The sequence below is a fragment of the Mus musculus genome, chromosome X (assembly GCF_000001635.26).
Source record: "Mus musculus strain C57BL/6J chromosome X, GRCm38.p6 C57BL/6J".
Classification (NCBI taxonomy): Eukaryota; Metazoa; Chordata; class Mammalia; order Rodentia; family Muridae; genus Mus; species Mus musculus.
This window is the reverse complement of record NC_000086.7, coordinates 139,299,974-139,320,205: the sequence shown is the minus strand read 5'-3', so window position 1 is coordinate 139,320,205 and position 20,232 is coordinate 139,299,974. Positions and strand designations below refer to the sequence as shown.

Below are 20,232 nucleotides of genomic sequence, written 5' to 3'. Positions count from 1 at the left end.
CAATTTAAGGTTAGGTCTCTGATTAGTAATAGATTGAACCCAATGCACACCAGAGGAATCAAAGCCACCTTGTCCTCTCTCATTCTTAACAAATCTGGACGGTAGCGGATACAAAGGAGTTAAGACAAGTTGAGCAATTCTCTGGTGGGCAGGTACAGTTATAACACCATGAGGGGAAGCAGCCATGATTTTAATTTCTCCCTCATAGTTATTATCTATAACACCTGGATAAATCTGCAGAACTTTTACAATAGAACCGCTTCATCCTAAAAAAAAAATCCACAAGTTTCTGCAGGTAGAGGTACAAAAACTCCTGTAGGTAGAGTCTGAACTCCCATTTCTGGGGTTAATATTGCGTGGGTGGTGGAAAAGAGGTCCAATCCTGCACTTCCTGGGGTTCCCCTGATAAGTTCAAAAAGGGATTTCTTTGGCTGGGCAACAGCTTCATGGCTCCATAAGCTGCCTGCCATGGGTATTTTGGGGCCTGGGGCTGGCCCCTCCTCTCGTTTCCTGGCAACGGACGGCCCTAATGTCTGACTTGGATTTACACACCCTAGTCCAATCGTTGCCCTTGGCTGGCTTGCCTACTCTTAGCACCTTTATTCTTTGGACAATCACTTTTAAAATGACCTAAACTTCCACACTTAAAACATGCATTATTCCCTCGTTTCTGTGAAAGCATTGCTTGTATGGTGGCAGCAAAAGCCAAACCCTGATTACCTGACAGCCCAATCTCTGCACAAAGAGGGACATATCCCGCTAGTTCCATCTGTCCTTTGTGTGGTTGGATAATGGTGCGACACATTTGCGTTAGCATTCTCATAAGCCAGTTGCATAATGAAAGGACTTCCCGGGTCAGAATCTCCAAGAATCCTACTAGCTGCCTATCCACAAAGATCTGGTAAAGCTCATCAGGACCCTGCCCAATGCTGGCTAAATTTCCACCAAGATCCCCTTTAGCTGGCAACTGTTTCCAAGCGCTGCGGGCAGCCATGGCAACCTGAGCATACACTCCAACAGGAAAACCAATCTGATTAGCATTGTCTTCATATCGACCTTCTCCCATGCTTTTGGCATCTCAGTCAGGATTACCTGTCTGAGCATTTAAAGCGGCAGTTTTCTTACTGGTTTCTCACCGTTCAGAATCCCAAAGAAAGAAACTCCTCCTAATAGAGTAGCCTTACATAGAGTCTTCCAATTTGGGGGGCTAAGTGTGACTCCATGACAGTATCCAATAATGCTTGTGTAAAGGGAGCTATAGGGCCATATTGTGCAACAGCTGTTTTTAACTCCTTTATCACCTTGAAATCCAAAGTCTGGTATTATCTGATTCTATTATTTTGCTGGTCAATTATCTCAACTACAGGAAAGACTAGCACATCAGACGTATCCTGTCTCCTCTCACAAGCCTGGCTCATAGCTCTTTCTAGTGGCGCTTGGTACATTTCAGAAGAGTTGCTCTTCCCTGTATCTGACACCCTTTTTAGCTCTGGAAGCTCATTAGTCAATTTCTGCAACTTAATTTCAAACTCTAATTTACTTAGTTGCATGTCCATTTCAGTAGCATCTCCTATAGTGGAGGCCATGAGGCCAATCCTCATCAAAATATTTGGCGGCTCCTCTTTCTGAATGATCTTCCTTGTCTAAAGTTAGCTCATCATCAGAGTCTCTATATCTTTCTAATTTAGGGTTGAGAGGGTCCCTTTCTGAGAAAGTCCTCTCTGACAGGTGCTCTTCCTGAGATTCTTCAAGATCTGCCTGGGTACTATCTGACCCCTTTGAGATCTCTTTTTCAATAGCATCTTTTACGAGCGCCCAGAGGCAAAGGGTGAAATTATCTGCCTGGGTGTTTTTCAAAGCTTCTCCAACTCTCTCCCAGGTTCTGTTATTTAAAGTTTTTTCTTCCCTGAACCATGGGCAACAAGAATCTATCTTATCTAAAAAATTTTCTAACAATTGTTTTTCAAACCCCACTCCTCTTGCCTGAAGCAGCTCTTGAAAACTGCAGACAAACGCCTGCTTGGGAGTTTCTTTTTATTATTATTATTATTATTATTATTATTATTATTATTAGGCATTTTCTTCATTTACATTTCCAATGCTATCCCAAAAGTCTCCCATACCCCCCACTCTCCTACCCACCCACTCCCACTTCTTGGCCCTAGTTCCATATTTTGCTGTCAAACCCTAAGTGGAATCAGCACCGGGTCAGCACTGTTCCAACTTAGCCTGTATCCTCCAGCAACACTTTTAAAAATGAAGTTTAAATCCAGCGCTGGCATAAATACCTGTTGCTCACTGTGCCCGATATGATCTTCTGATTCTTCCCTTCTCATGGAGCTCCACAGAAGACAGCGTTCACTCAGTGTCTTCCTGCCGTTTTCAGGCCCCTGGTTCAGGCGCCAATCTGTAGTAGGAGGCCAGCCCACACAGCCTACATGAACCAGGTATTTCTGGAAGGCAGGCTGGGGCTGAAAGAGAGATTAGACAGCAAGTTTACTAAGAGACTGTGCTTATAAGGGGGAAGGCCCATCCCCCCCCCACCCCCCCACCCCCCACCAGTCCATTCTTGGTGGCTGGAGCCAGCCTGTAGGATAGGACGTGTCTCCCGGAATGTCTCAAGAGTCTCTCAGCAGGTAGCAGAGTCTCAGAGAAGAGCAGCAGTAGTTGACATAACAATATAGCCATCTAAGTCGGAAGGCTACACCCCAGGTGATCTCATATTTAGTGGCAGCAAAGTCGGAATCAATGTGCTTCAAGGCTGCGGGAGGCTACATTACAATGTTTAATTCTGTTGATTGCCTTTCCAAGTGGGAATTACTGACATTTCCTACTTCCCTATATACCAAATAATATATATCTTAAGAATATGCTCTAAACTTTCCAGTATTATATTACCAGACACATATATTATTTAACCCCTAGGGAAGTTTTTGTTTCAGCTTTAGTCTAAATGTTAATGAGAAGAAGAGATGAAAAATACAGCATAATATAATTTGGGCAGAAGGGGGGTGGGATCCTTTCATTTGTGTTAATTTATGGATCTGGAAGATAATATGTTACATGAAATAAGCCATCTAGTGAAAAAGACACATTGCATGATCATATAAAAATCTATAAAAACAAGGTATAATCTACAAAAAAACAAAGCCAAATAAGCAAAAAACCCAAAACAAATGACTTCAGAAAAGGAGAAAATAGAATTGTGAAGCCAGAAAAATGCCTTAGTTGGCAAAGACAATTGCCACAAAGTCTGAAAACTTAAATCTGATCATTGGGATTCTTGTGATGGAAGGAGAATATTAACTCCCACATATTGTCCGCTGACGTCTACGTATGCATATAGCATGTACACATTTACAAACACATACACACACAAAGGGGGGGGAGGGGGGAGGGAGGAAGGGAGGGAGGGGGAGGGAGAGAAAGAGAGAGAATATTAAGAAAACAAAGAAGGAAATAGAGGTTACTCGGGGGAAGGATTTGGGGAAGGATTATTCAAGGATATGCCATTACTGGCTAAACAGGAGGAATATACTCAAGAACTTTATTGTACAACATAATGACTACAGTTAACAATAATGCTTCATCCCTAGAAATTGCTAAGAGTAGATTTTAAGATTTTCCAAAATAAAAAGTGAGGTTTTAAATTTAATTAATATGTTAATTAGCTGTATTTGGCCAGTGCATACCCATTTCAAAGTATTATATTATACATGATAAAAACATACTTTTATTTTTGTTTAATGATAAATTACTTAAAAGGAAATTAAAAGCCTGAAGGTTGAATGGACAGATAATGATTCTTACCTAGAGAATTCAGACAGAAATTGGGTTTACATTATCCATGAACAACACTAAAGCTAAAAAAAAAAAATCAATTCTCCATGGAGAACATCAAAATGAATAAAATATGGACCATCTAGAGACTGCCATACCTGAGGATACATCCCATAATCAGCCTCCAAACACTTACACCATTGCAAACACTAGCAAGATTTTGCTGAAAGGACCCAGATATAGCTATCTCTTGTGAGGCTATTCCGGGGCCTAGCAAACACAGAAGTGGATGCTCACAGTCAGCTATTGGATGGATCACAGGGCCCCCAATGGAGGAGCTAGAGAAAGTACCCAAGGAGCTGAGGGGATCTGCAACCCTATAGGTAGAACAACAATATGAACTAACCCCCCTCCCCCAAGCACCTGTCTCTAGCTGCATATGTATCAGAAGATGGCCTAGTCTGCCATCACTGGGAAGAGAGACCCCTTGGTCTTGCAAACTTTATATGCCTCAGTACAGGGAAACGCCACGGCCAAGAAGTGGAAGTGGGTGGGTAGGGGTAGGGAAGTATGGGGGACTTTTGGGATAGCATTGGAAATGTAAATGAATAAAATACCTAATAAATTAAAAAAATGAATAAAATACTTAGGAATAAATGTATCAAACAACTCAATGTATATCCACTAAAGAACAAGCAATCGACTTATTGAATCAGCTTTGAAAAGTTAATATGTCCTTGCATGGCATTGGACATATACCACACACAGAGATAAGCTACATATGTTATGTTTTTATTTATGAGAAATATTAAGAAGTAATGAGTGTGTATAGTTAGGGAAAACGCTTGGCCAAGGGATTGAAATTGGGCACAAGAGGTAATTTTGAGATATCAGAACTGTTATAAAATTGGGTAGAGTGTGATATTTGCATGAGTATGTAACTTTAATAAGACTATAATTAAAGGGAAATGTCATTAATTTTAATTCAATATATATGCTAAAATTATATCTTATGAATGATGATTTTATGCAGCTGTGGTATTCTAAGAGTCAACAGGAGATCTCAGAGGAAAGATACTATTCTCACATACTACCTAGATTCGATGTCCTCATTAGAGTCATGCCCAAGACTAAGTGCTTAATGTATTCTGTTCTGCCTCACTTATCCATTCATTAGTTGTAGCATTGTGAGTCATGTGTGAGCCAATTAGCTATGATGCAAGCTTATGATACATTTAAGTTGTCAGGGGAAGAGTGTGTTAATCTTGCAGAAAAAAAATCATCTGTTGCTATTGAGTATTTACAAAGGGTTTGGGGGGGCTATATGGAATTTGGGGTCTCTTTTGGTATATGTACGTATTATTTTCTAGTTCTTGAACAAAGGCAGAAACTGTTAGTTTGTGCAAGAAAAAATTCAGAATGATTGATTATCTACTTTGTCTATTTAACACATCATATTCATACCCCACTCCCCCCATCTCTGTGTGTAAGTGCATGTGTATATGAACGTTCACGTGTGTGTATGGATATATGTAAAAGTTAGAGTTCAGCTTTGGATTTCATCCTTGATCACTCTTTACCTTATGTTTTTGTAACACAGTCTCCTACTGAACTCAGGGCCTTCCACGTGGCTAAACTGGATAGCCAGCAAGCCCAAAGTATCCCTACCTTCCGAATACCGAGATACAAATACTTGTCGCCATGTCTACATTTTAATGTTGGTTCTGCAAATGCAAAATGAGGTCCCTATGTTTGCACAGCAAAGCACTTTTATGTCAAGGTCATTATTATTCTGACATTCTGGTTTCATGATAACCGGGAAATGCTATAGTGTGCCTAATTCTATAGCAGTCCTCCTGAAAGCCTACGGTTGCTTTGACTGCATGTATGTGTGTGGGTGTGTTTGAAGAGTTTATATTTTGTTGAAGAAATTGTGTTGATGACCTCCTTTGCTTCAGAGAGACCGTTAGCTCCCCATGGGTAAAGCTTGAAGTGGTTGAGTCACCAGCTACTCATTCATTTCTCTTGTTTGTGTGACTTAAAATAGCCAGGCATTTGAGCGTGGAAAGCTATTTAGGCTGTGACATTTTTCAATTGGATTCAATTGATAGATACAGAATAAAATTTGTAATTGAAATCAGAAAGAACATTGAAGTTCTTTCTTTTCAGAAATAAGAGAACAGTCTATACGGATTTTATTTTAATGTTATTTCATTTTATTAAATGAATTAGCTTTATTCAATAAATATACTAAATATCTATAAATGCTTAGAATAGTTTTAACAGTAAATACTCAGATTCCTCCTCTAATTTGACTATTACTTGTTGGGATAAAATGGAAACATTTTCAGAGACCTAAAAATTGTCTTTTACATGAAATATCTATATAAATATCTATTAAATTTTCCTCTTAATATACAGGGTTGTATCAGTAAGGTTCCTAAATGGCCAAAATAATTTTATTATTCAAGCCTACTGTGAATTGTCCTTTTATTATTAAAAGTTATCTTCCTTTACAAATTTTAGGGGAATTTATATTTTTACAAGTCATATCACAAGAAACCTCAAGATAGAGGTTTGAAGTATCTATTGGAGGTCAAGGATAAATTGAGAAAAACATTTACATGTAAATATTTTTAAGAATCATGTTCTTATTTTGGGAGAACTCCATAGTTAGCATTTCTTTTTATTTTTTTTCTAGGCACAGGTTAACTAACACCTGGGTAGAGAACATCAAAATATGCCATCCAAATGAACACTTGTTATAAGGTATGTATATCACATAAATTAAAACTATGCTTTCTTTAGTTATTCTCTTTTCTTTCTTTTTTTCTTTTTTTTTTTTTTCTTTTTTTGGTTTTTCAAGGCGGGGTTTCTCTGTATAGCCCTGGCTGTCCTGGAACTCACTTTGTAGACCAGGTTGGCCTCGAACCCAGAAATCCGCCTGCCTCTGCCTCCCAAGTGTTGGGATTAAATACCCACCATGCCCGGCAGTTATTCTTTTTTCACGTAAGAGAAATTGTAAAGAATAGATCCTTATTTTTGTTAGAAACATGGGTATGTAAAACTCACCATTTGTACATTTTGGTTTTTGATGAAAAAAGTTTAGAAAACTTTTAATTTATTACTCCTGAATTTGGACAGATGAATAGTCATTGTTTGTAGTGTATTGAGGGATAAGAGGGGTTCACTTAGAAAGTTTGAGTTGCTTAAGCCATATCCTTTTCAAAGAAGGGCCTGTCTCTATTGTTGATGCTTGGCTGGTTCTTGGTAGATAACCTCTTAACTCCTCAAATATTCTGTCTGATAAGTTTGTTTTTGTATGTCTTAGCCTTTGAACCATTCCAGTTTTGTTTGATTGGTTACACTAATTCTAACAATGGGACTTGGTATGAGTGGCAGTTTCTGTCCTGGAAAAGGGACTAGAATTTCAGTCATAAGTGTGCTGCATGCCTCAGGAGTGACACACAGTAATATCCCTGAGCTTCAAGGAACAGATGACTTTCCCTGGCTGGTATACATCATTTCTAGTAAAATGAGATGTGTTCATATGCGACTTCTCTGGGATTCTTGGAAGCTTGAACCGGTTTCTCTTGAACTTAACGTCATTCATAACTCCTCCTTGGTGATAATGATTTGCATTTGTTTAATATAATGAATCATAACTTTGAATAGTATGAAAGCTCCTTGGAGGTCTTTGGTTTCTTCAGATACATCCCTGAACTTAAGTATTGTCTTGATGATACTGATTGTAGATCAGGACTGGGATTTGTCAGAATGTCCCTAAACATGCCTGTGAGATTGTGCCTTCTTGCAGCAAAAGCAAAGCTATATACACCCGCAACATTTCAACAATAAGATATAAACAGTTCCAGTACCAGTTGCCATCCCAGCATACACAGGGGAAGTCTCCCAGGACACCATCTTTAGATGACTAGAAGATGGGCAATTAGCAACAGCTGAGAGAGGGAGGACTACTGTTTTCCTAGACACATACATATCCAGGCAGCACTGAACAGATTCAGCAGGTTGTACTAAGTATTTATGCATCGTATATGTATATGTGTAACAGGAATGGTTAAGGAAGAAGTGGCCATGACTTTGTATGGGACAGAGGGTTGAACATAGGTAGGGTAGGACATAGTAGAGGGAGGGAAATGGTGTAATTATATTTTAAATTTTTAAAAATTAAAAATCAGCAAAACATGATGAGTTCTTTGTTGAGAAGTGGAAAGAGAATGATCTGACAATAATGGCAAAGTGTAATGACAAGCCTCTGAGGCCTGGAGAGCTACTGGGCCACTCAGGTATGTGACAGAGGTTGTTATGTGATCGGTTGATGGAGGTAAAAGTTACATGATTATGGAATCAATTACAAATTGATCCTCGGTAGTTGATGATCTGGATACAAAAGGAAATTCAAAACAGTCTCAATATACAAGCTCTTAGTTATTTTTATCCCTGCTAGATAAAGCAAAGGGGAGTGCTGATGCAGATCCTAGTATTTCACTTAACTCAAGACTTCACCCAGTCTGATCAGAATTGACACCAAAAACAAAAATTATACTGGAAAATGGATGACACTGTATGCCTGTGGTCACCAAGAAGGTACTCCATGTGGTAGGTGGAAGCAAATCAGGGAGTCATGGAAGCGAAATGATACGATGTTAAGGAGTTGCTTCCCGAAGAACCCCAAATACAAGCGGATCGTGAGGATGAACAGTCTCCTTGGTTTTAAATATTATAGATCCAGCGTTTAACGTTGTGGTATACGATCTCAACACACATCGAAATTCTTCTTGAGGGACTAGCCAATCTCGAAGACTGAATGAAAGACACTTTATAGTTCATTTGCCCTGAAAATAGGAATGAGTTTTTCACCTACTTTAAAAGCCGCCTAGAGACACTGAAGAGAAGACTTAGCAGTTCTAAGCACTTGTTGCTCTTGCAGAGGATGATTGAGTTCCAAGCACCCACGCGGCAGCTTACAACAACTGTGACTCCAGTTTAAAGGGATCTGATAACCTTTTCTAAGTTCCATGGGCACAAGGCATGCATGTGGTCCACAGGCTTACATGCAGACCAAACACTGATAAACAACAAATAAATAAGTCCTAAAGCAGTTAACTGGAAATGCCCATCAGCTTGTAGCGGCTGCTGTGTGGAATATAGAATCTATGCTAGATTGGCTTTACAAAGGCTAAATGTTTACCCAATTTATACCTCTCAGCAAGTTCAGAGTAAATGCTGTCATTTAGGGACACATTTTGCATGCTTACTCCCTTCAATCTTGCAAAATCAAGCAGGGCTTTAAGAAGCAGAATCAAAATTTTCAATTCAGTTTCCTCCAGGGGTCTCACAGATGCTACAAAAATGATAATGATTTGCTCTAAAAATAGATAAAAATAAAATGGAATTGTCAAGAGATTTACCCCAGTGAAGTGGGAATCTTGAAATAGTTATTAAGGAATGGATTGAATAAAATAGCAGTGATCGGATTGACACTATTATATTGGGAGCATATGAGGATGTAATTACTGTTGAAATTAGGGTTAATGTTTTGACGAAAATTGAAATGTTTGAGCAGGTTTTGACGTGAAGTGGCTGTATCTTCTTTGTCTGTATGTATTACTGAAGTGAGTCTCACATCTAGAGTGGAATACTTTTATCTATCCAGTGTAGAAATACCCAAAGCCTTCATGAGCAAACCCTGGCTCAGTAACAAAATATGTTAAGTGGGAACCTATGGAGTCGACTTGGGATTTCAATTTAAAGCGGTAACGAATATCCTTCCTGGTGGAGAAAAATAGATAGTTGCTTTCATTAATGATGTGAGAGCACTGCCGCCAGTAAATTCTTGGTGTACTAGTCCTGTGGGAATAGTGACAAGGCTCGTGGAGGCTAACAACAAACAAATCTACATTATTATGTGTACACATATGTATATATCTTCCATGACCAACAACTACTCCTTACCCGTCTTGCCTTCCTGCTGAATTATTTTTCTTTCCAGCAGGTCCCTAACTACTTTCATGTTTTTGTGACCCACTGTTTAATTAGACCGGTGCTTGCAGAAGCATGAGTGGGGGATTCTTTGAGCAAGGGTAACTTAATAGTGGATACACCACTGAGGAATATGACTTTGTCTACCCTAGCAACAGTGAATTGCCTATTAGCCCTTTCCCTACAGATCCTCCCCATCTGTGATGGAATGTTCATGGAACCAATGTTGTGCATCTGTTGCATGTAGTTTTATGCTACCGCCTTTGCTTCTGGACCAGCCGCAGCACTACCTGCCCCCACCCAGCTTCCCTTTTGCTCTGCTCGGGGAGGTGACCACACTACCAGCCTCTACCCGCTTCCCTTGAATCTTTGGACAAAACACACACACACACACACTGCACACACACACTCACACAGACACATACTCACGCACGTTCGTGCTCGCACACACACAACACATGCATGCATGCACACATGTACTCACACGCGCATGCACACACAGACACTCACACACACACACACTCATGCACGTACTCAGGCACGCGCATACACACACGCAGACACACACCCATGCACGCACGCATGCACTCACACAGTTCCTTTACAACTTGCCTTCCTGGCACAATTGCCAGACACCTGGAAACTGGTGTCTTTACCAATGCATTATCAGTCTTTCCGCCTGCCCTAAACTTCCATGGCTGGTCCCATCTAGTCCTTCAAACACCCTGACTACCACAGCCCAAGCTTCCCTGATATCTCACAAGGTTGCTGGGTTCTCCCTTCAAAGCATGGCAGAAATGCCTCTCTCCTTCCTTGAGTCTGCCTTTGTGCAGGTAGCCTCTGTTGCTGTGAGGTCATGGGTGCAGCCACTATGTTGTGTCCTGAACTATTTCCATTTCCCAGACCGAGTTCCTTATCTCGTCTGACCCCTCTTCCATGATGTTAACTGTGCCTTGAAGGGGTGACATCGATTCTCGGTGGGATGAACAGTCAATCGTCATGGATTGTCAGCACTTTCACCAGTTAGGGATCTGGGCAATTATTTTTGTTTGTCACCAATCATAAAACAATAGCTATCATTTTTTCCTTCATGTGGAAAAGATCTCAGTTTACAATGAATCTTCTTCTTCTTCTTCTTCTTCTTCTTCTTCTTCTTCTTCTTCTTCTTCTTCTTCTTCTTCTTCTTCTTCTTCTTCTTCTTCCTCCTCCTCCTCCTCCTCCTCCTCTTCCTCCTCCTTCCTCCTCCTCCTTCTTCAAGGCTATCCAGATTCATTAGCTTACTCAGAACCTGCTTAAGAATGATTTGGAGTGGATGTAAGTATGAACTGTAATGATATGTTATTTTGAGGATGTCAAAATCCTATCAGTAGAGGAAAAGCAAAGTACCTGAACTTATCTAAGTGAGCTGGTGACGTGAATGATTAACAAAGCCTGGCTGAAATAGCCAGTAAAAATTAAAGAGCATGCCTACATGGTACGTTAGGACTAACGTGGATGGCAAGCACTGATAATACATTGCACCTGCAACTAAAATTAGAATGCTATTGTTGCCTACTCTGAGCAATGACAGCTTGCTCTTCTAGGCTTTGGAGACTGTATAAAAGCCTATGTGAGAATTCTGTTAACTCTAACCCTAATGCACCACAAGAAGGTCGTATTTGAATGGAGGCCTGACCAGTAATACTAACCTGAATCTGATTCACAATGCTTGGTTGTTCAAGCAATTATTTTTGGATTCCTATGATCCACAGTCATGGTTTGGAAAGTACCCCTAGCTTGCATTAATTGCAGGCCAGGGCTAATAGCAAAGGCCAAGGAACACTGCCTAGCAAAGACGGATAGAATTTTGGAACCAAAATGTTTACAGACACAGCAGTCTATGATGTATTGTTGAGAGAAAATTGTTCATAATTAGTACTTATTAAAGCTTCCACTAAGACTGGGAAATAACATAATCTTGAAAGCGTTATTTAAAATATTGTGAACTATGTCTTATAAGGAAGGCATGTTCAGAAGATCTCCATAATATATGCTAATTTATACAGACTCATTCTATAGGAATAATGCAAGGACGTATTATATTCACGATTAGACATGTGTCCTTTCCCTATTAGTTTAACTTTAAAATTACCTGGTCATATGCCATACTCTATTGTCACATGGATGTTTCTCTGTGCCAAGCTCTTAACTGCCTAATAAATACAACCTTGGATTATGAATTATATTTCTAAAGTAGATGGGGGGACATTCTATTTGGAAGAATGATGAACTATAATTACTGATGGAAAAATTGACTCCAGAAGGTTTATTAGTTTTATTTCAGTTAATTAGAATAAGATGTGTATATATATATATATGTATATATATATATATATATACACATATTAATATACACAAAAACCATACAGATCTTTTTATAAAAAGAAAATGGGAATTTAAGTCATCTGTGATATTAAGAGGTGGGAATTCTGGAAAGTTATTACACTTACCCTATAGCTTGGAATGTCCCCCAGAGACCAGTGGCTTAAAGGCTTAATCTCAGGTGAACAGTAAAATCAACTAAGAGGTAGCAGAGCCTTTAAGTAGTGAGGCTCACTGCAAAGTTTTAGATCATAGAGGTTATGTGCTTTCTAAGGGGATTGTTGGGCCATTGTCTCTTCATCTCTTTCTTAGTTCTGGTGATGAGGGAGATGGGTTTCCTTCGCTGCATACTGTCACTCTGATAGGCTCATAGTAATAGAGCCAAATATGATATCATTTGGACCTTCTAAAACTATCATAAAGCTCTTTTTTAAAAAAAAAAAGTTGATTTATCTGAGGTGTTGGTTACATCAATAGAACACTGATTAACATAATTCAAATAAAGTCAAGTAAAGCATCCATGAGAGGATGCTAGTAGATTTTTTTAAAATAGAGGCAGAGAGCACAAATATGAAATACATAGACATTTTTCATAATTTTTTTCCTTCATTAGGATTCTGCCAACAAGAAGGCTATCACTAGAACTAATGAATCTTATTGTCTAAAAGTATAGTGAACTCTCTTTTACTCATAAATTTGCCTGCATCCAGTATTTTATTATAGTAATGAAAAGCTAGCTTACTAATATGCTCAGAATACCCAGAGGGGAATGTCCCGTATAGAGATGGCACAATAACCATATTCAGACAATTATCGGTATCTCTGGGAGGCTATAAATAGTTCCTGACAGGAGCACTTACTGTGGGCCATGTCTTGCATACTCAATAAGAAAGGCAAGTTCTAAAAATGCTATATTGATTTTTCTAATACATCCTTAGAGACCTTCAGACAGTGTGAGTGTTGTTGGCATTTTGAAAAAGGTTAATAAGTGGAAATATACATATTTTCCCTTTGTTCTGAAAAGTGTTTGTAAACAGAAATAGACGTGCCCTTTTATTAAGTTAAAAATCAGAGCAGAAGATGCTACAGTGATTTAGAACACTGAGTTATAATTCTTCAGGCCAATGATCAGTCTTTATAAACCATACATCTCAACAGTAGTCAAAAAGAGCACATCAACAAGTCATATCATATCTTTTTTTTTTGTTTTTTTTTTTTGTTGTTGTTGTTGTTGTGTTTTGTTTTTTGTTTTTTCGAGACAGGGTTTCTCTGTATAGCCCTGACTGTCCTGGAACTCACTTTGTAGACCAGGCTGGCCTCGAACTCAGAGATCCACCTGCCTCTGCCTCCTGAGTGCTGGGATTAAAGGCGTGTGCCACTACGCCCGGCGTCATATCATATCTTTATTGCCTTTAGAAAAGTGATTTCATAGCATATTTGAATGGGCAAAGAAAGTTTTCTAAAAGGAATGAAGAGACACATGTGAAAAATGACACCTTTACATACACATGTACACATGCACATACACACATGTGTGTATTCATGTTTGCAGATGTATAGGTGGGTCTAAATTATGTTGATTTCATTGTATTTCTGGAAGATTTTGGAAAGGATACAGGTCTCTCTCTCTCTCTCTCTGTGTATACATCTGTATGTGTCTGTATGTATATGTGTGTGTGTGTATGTGTGTCTCTATGTGTGTATGTGTTTGTATGTGTGTATGTGTGTGTCTCTGTGTGTGTATATTTGTATATGTGTGTATGTGTGTCTGTATGTGTGCTTGTCTATATGTGTGTATGTGTTTGTGTTTGTCTGTGTATATGTGTATCTGTATGTGTATGTGTGTGTGCATGCGCACACATGGGCATGTGTGTGTGTTTTCATCCCAATCTATATCTGTCTCCATGGTCTAGAACCAAGGTTTCAATTGCACTTGCCAGTACCAGGGGCATCCCTCAGCAAGATAGTAACTCTAATGACCTTTATAACTCTATGCCAGTATTGTTAAGACTTCATGAGATAGTTTTCCCCTACATTCCTTCTGTCAAAATTGAATGTGGCAGAATACAGCTGCATTTACTATGCATTTTAAAATGCCCACTGGTTCTCCCTTCACCTAGTGTTTTTAGTTTATATGAAAGAATTAATTGAGTTGCTTCTCTATTAACTGCTGATAGGATTTGCTAGAGAAACTGGACCAGCACAATGGCTGAAATTAACATCTTTTTCAAAGGAAAACATGCAAACCTGATTTGTGTCCTGTGGCCGCACAAAATGGCAATGAATTATGCCTAAGGTTAATAACTGAGTAGAACACTAGTGATGTGAAGATTTCTTTTAACATATTGATTATTTAGGAATTACACATAATGCACCCTGGTTGCCCTTACTTCCCTCTCTTTCCAGGTTAGCACCTCCACACTTGTGGCCTCTCCCAAAAATGATTAAGAAAAAAAAAAAAAACAAGTCCAATTTGTGTTGTCCATATACTCACTGGAGCATGGTTGAACTTCTGGTGGCTAGTCCCTTACAGGAAAGTGAGTTCTTCTCCAGCCTGACTTCCACCTGTAGCCTTCTAGTGTGGAGAGCTATATTTCAGCATCCTCATTACAATTTTTATGAGTTCTCATCAATGGCCTTCTGTCTAGATTGTTACATTTTGGGGGTGGGGTGGGAGTTGTAACAGAATGTAGCTTCCCCCAGCCTGAAGCTGGCTTGTGCAGACTTTGTCTCCATTGAGGTGGGGCCACCTGCGGTGCAGCTTTCTGACTTGGCTGGCTCCTTTTGAAGGACACTGCCCTGCTCTTCTCAGAGATGCTGCTACCTGCCAAGAGGCTGAACCTGTCTTCCTGAGACATTCCTAAATAAGCAACAGCCTGGCAACCAAGTGCTGACAGCATGGCGACAAAGCACCAAGGATGGACAGGGGTGGGGTAGGGGGGTGGGGTTGGGCCTTTCCCCTTTTAAGCACAGTCTCTTATTAAACTTCCAGGCCTCGATCAGAGAAAAATTGTCTTGGCTTCATTATTTCTCTCACTGTCTAGTCTCTAGCCCAAGCAACTATACCCAGCCAAACTCTCAATTACCATAGATGGAGAAACCAAAGTATTCCACGACAAAACCAAATTCACACAATATCTTTCCATGAATCCAGCCCTTCAAAGGTTAATAACAGAAAAAAACCAATACAAGGACAGAAACTACACCCTAGAAAAAGCAAGAAAGTAATCCTTCAACAAACCTAAAAGAAGACAGACACAAGAACAGAATGCCAATTCTAACAACAAAAATAATAGGAAGCAACAATTACTTTTCCTTAATATCTCTTAATATCAATGGACTCAATTCCCCAATAAAAAGACATAGACTAACAGACTGGCTACACAAACAGGACCCAACATTCTGCTGCTTACAGGAAACCCATCTCAGGGAAAAAGACAGACATTACCTGTACTGGCTAGTTTTGTGTCAACTTGACACAGCTGGAGTTATCACAGAGAAAGGAGCTTCAGTTGAGGAAATGCCTCCATGAGATCCAACTGTAAGGCATTTTCTCAATTAGTGATCAAGGGGGAAAGGCCCCTTGTAGGTGGGACCATCTCTGGGCTGGTAGTCTTGGGTTTTATAAGAGATCAGGCTGAGCAAGCCAAAAAAGAACATCCCTCCATGGCCTCTGCATCAGCTCCTGCTTCCTGACCTGCTTGAGTTCCAGACCTGGCTTCCTTGGTGATGAACAGCAGTATAGAAGTGTAAGCCGAATAAACCCTTTCCTCCCCAACTTGCTTCTTGGTCATGATGTTTGTGCAGGAATAGAAACCCTGACTAAGACAAATTGGTACCAGCAGAGTGGGGTATTCCTGTGACAATCTGACCATGTTTTGGGGAGGACTGTGGAAGGACTTTGGAACTTTGGGCTTGAAGATCCATCCATTGTTAAGAGCTCTGTTGGATGTCGTATAGGAGCTTGGAAGATAATGTTGAGAACACCGCAGAAGATGGAGCTCTGGTTTGTGAAATTTCAGAGGGAAAATTAAAGACTCTTTTCAGGGCCATTGCTGTTTTGATTGTGAAGATTCTGTAGTTCTGGTTAGCTGGGGCTGAAGAATCAGCTGTGATTAACAAGATACCAGAACTACCAAAGCAAAAACTTTGCCTTACTGGGACTATTGATGCTGGTTAGCTGGAGCTAAGAAATTAGCGGTGATTAAGAAGAGACCAGCATCATTGAGGTGACATCTTCTGGGAAGTGTTTTCTGAAAGCACAAAGAGGCTGTGTTCCAGAGATGGCCAAGGTTGTACTCCTGCTGCAGCGGGACTTGGTAATATGTAAGGGTCACCCAGGTGGTACTGGTTTTGAAAGCATGAAGTGGTCACACAAAGCAGCTGAGGCTCGGTACTGTGAGAGGCCATGGAAGGCCATTGGTGAAGGTGCAGCCTCAGTTGCAATTGAAGGCCCAGGACTGAAGGGGTCATGCAGTGTTTTGGAGATGCCAGTACCATGAGATGACCACTAAGAGCAGCAGCAGCAGTGGGGTACAGGCATCTGGAGCCTAGAGGATGATGCGTGTGCTACAAAGGGCATGGCTGGAGAAGTGACCCAAGCCCTTGGAGGAGCCCAGAAGATCGTGAGTTGGATCCCAGACATTGGACAGCTGGAGACTGACTTTTGCTTTTGATTGTGACTGTGCCCTGATATTTTCCCTCTTGAAGGAAGAAACTGTTTTAGTGGAGCCCACAGTTAAGAGACTTTTAATTGTAAAAAGACTTTGGATTTTAAAAAAGATGGATATTTTAAAGAGATTGAAATTTTAAGAATATGTAAAGGCTGTGGGACTTTTAAAGTTATTTAGATCTTGGGGATGAATAAGATTGTAAGGGTTGAGGCTTACTAGTGATGTTTTTGTGTGTCAAGTTGACAAGGGGTCAATTGTACTGGCTAGTTTTGTGTCAACTTGACACAGTTGGAGTTATCACAGAGAAAGGAGCTTCAGTTGAGGAAATGCCTCCATGAGATCCAACTGTAAGGCATTTTCTCAATTAGTGATCAAGGGGGAAAGGCCCCTTGTGATCAACAGCAGTATGGAAATGTAAGCCGAATAAACCCTTTCCTCCCCAACTTGCTTCTTGGTCATGATGTTTGTGCAGGAATAGAAACCCTGACTAAGACACTACCTCAGAGTGAAAGGCTGGAAAACAATTTTTAAAGCAAACTATCTGAAGAAACAAGCTAGAGTAGCCTTTCTAATGTCGAATAAAATCGACTTCCCACCCAAAGTTATCAAAAAAGACAAAGAGGGGCACTTCATACTCATCAAAGGTAAAGTCTTCCAAGACGAACTCTCAATTCTGAATATCTATGCTCCAAATGCAAGGGCAGCAACATTCATTAAACAGACTTTAGTAAGGCTCAAAGCACACATTGCACCTCACACAATAATAGTGGGAGCCTTCAACACCTCACTTTCATCTATGGACAGATCATGGAAACAGAAACTAAACAGGGACACAGTGAAACTAACAGAAGTTATGAAACAAATGGATTTAACAGATATCTTCAGAACATTTTATCCTAAAACAAAAGGATATACCTTCTTCTCAGTACCTCATGGCACCTTCTCCAAAATTGACCATATAATTGGTCACAAAACAGGCCTCAACAGATACAAAAGTATTGAAATTGTCCCACGCATCCTATCAGATCACCATGGACTAAGGCTGATCTTCAATAACAACATAAATAAGAGAAAGCGAACATTCACGTGGAAACTGAACAACACTCTCCTCAATTATACCTTGGTCAAGGAAGAAATAAAGAAATTAAAGACTTCTTTTCTATTTCTATTCCAAGTGTTAATAATACATGTATTAATGTTGTTGCTGTCTTATAAGATTATATACTAAACATGAGTGTTTGGATGTTGCTCTCAGTAATAATACTTCAGAGTCTAGGAAAACATGATTGTGTAGTCTTTTTATTGAGACATCTGTATTTATTCATTTGTGCTTTTATTTTTAATGTATGTTCTTACTAATCCTTTGAGCATTTTGTACAATGTGTTATGATCATTTTCACTATCGTGTACACATAGATTCTTGGCCAAAAAACAGCACACTTTTTTGTTCTTAATTAAAACTTTAAAAAATATGTATGCAGTGTTTTGCCTGTATGTACGACTATGCATGTGATACATTGTGTGCCTATTGCCAATGCAGGCTAAAGGGAGCATAGGATATCCTGGAACGGGTCTTCCAGATGCTTGCTGGGAATTGTACCAGGAACTCCAGGTGACCACAGTGTTCTTACCAATGGAGCCATTGCTGAAGCCTGCAGTTTCATTTGACCATTATGATATGTTTTTTTAAAAATACAGAATGGTATCTAACTTGTGATCATTGGTTATCACCAGTGAAGCTATTGTTTTCTATGCTCACTGGCCATTGATTTGTTATTTCCCTATTTGGAAGTAAGGAGGCACAAACAGTCTAAATTGTGTTCCCCATGCAGACTGTGACGGATGTTACATATGCATGTAATTATCTGCAGGCAAATTAAATGCTCACAATTACAGGCTCTGATGTTCCTGCACACCAGATGTGGCTCCTCTGAGCAGGAATTGCCTTCAGTTTTTGATCCAGATACTTATTTCTACATCTCAGGTGAACCAAGGTGTCCTTTTTGTCGCCAAACCAAAGCTAGCATGGAGGCAATGTTAATATCCTGTGTGTCTTAGAGAAGTGGACTGAGAGACAGAGCAGCTGAGGAAAAGACTTACCTCCATTCTCCCCTGCAGTAGCAGAGCCATGCTTCATCCCCAACTGCCATTCTAAATTGTTCTCTGGAGGAAAAGGTTACCCAGGGAGTTGCACAACTATTAAGCACTCAGGAGAAGCTGATAGCCAGAATGGGGTTGGGGTACCCACTTCGTTTTCTCTTTACAAAGGCTGGCAAGTGCTCCACACAAGTATATACACATGATGGGAAAGTACTGTAGACTGTTTACACACAAGGTGCTGTCCAGGGTTGGCTTTTCTGTGTAACCCACGAAGAGCATGGTGGAGCCTCCTGTGTAGTAGATACTTTTCTCAGTGATGTGAGCATATACTTGACAAACTGAAAGCATTGGCAACTGAGATATCTCTCCAGCAGTTAGTGAAAAGGAGAGACCAGGATTTGAGGAGAATGGGGAGGGAAACACTGGAGGTTGTGAGGAGGAAAGGGCAGGGACAATTATAGTCATTAAATTATAATCTCAAGAATAAAAGATTAGCCTAAGGGAGGAAAGAGATTCATCCTCCCTGAGAGTACAGCAGAATTCTACACATTATGGCAATGAGGTCACAGCAGAAGGGGCAGCGAGGTCCGTGTTGCAGCATGGAAACAAAGAAATGTGCACAGCTGCCTTTTCTCTCCTCCTCCTCCTCCTCCCCCCTTCTCCTTGTCCTCATTCTTCTCCTTAAACTTACACCCTTTTTTCTCCATCTGTATTTTTTGGTACATTTTGGCGTTACTAGACAGGGTCTTAATCTGTAGCCCCGGCTGGCCTAGAACTCACTATGAACCTTTGGCTAGCCTTGAACTCACAGCAATCCTCCCCTCGACTTGATGGCTGATAGAGTTACAGGTGTGAGCCACCAAGCATTCACACAGGGCATGTTTGCTCCTCTCTTGTTTTTAATGGGAAGGGGTGATAAAGTATCTCGTGTCAGCCAGGTAGGCAACAAAGTGTCTATGTAGCAAAGGCTGGCCTAGAACTCTCCATCCTTCTGCTTTCTTTCCCCCAATCTTTAGGATTACCACATGCTTCAAGAGGTCAACCTAATTCCCCCTAATCATTCAGACTTGGGCTACACCCAACATTTGGTGCCTTTCACACTCAAGAGTTGTTCTCCTGTCCCCCACCCCCCAGTTAAACATCTCTCAAAACACTCTGCATATACCTAGTGACTCACTAATGCCAGAGGCAGCTTATAATCCAATCAAACTGACAAAGTTATCCATCATAGTCAAGAAAGGAATAACAGGACAATTGTCACTGCTCTTTGAGTCTGGAAGAAGCTGTTCTTAACTCTATGCTGAATATGGCTGGT

At 40.1% G+C, this 20,232-nt stretch overlaps 1 long non-coding RNA gene across 1 annotated transcript in view; it reads left to right on the top strand.

Annotated features, from left to right (window-relative positions):
- The window catches only part of Platr21 (pluripotency associated transcript 21), a 117,513-nt gene that overhangs the window by 37,533 nt on the left and 59,748 nt on the right, over positions 1-20,232 (top strand). The window contains exon 5 of the long non-coding RNA NR_045455.1: positions 6,482-6,549. This is a non-coding gene — a long non-coding RNA (pluripotency associated transcript 21). The remainder of the gene's footprint in view (positions 1-6,481; positions 6,550-20,232) is intronic.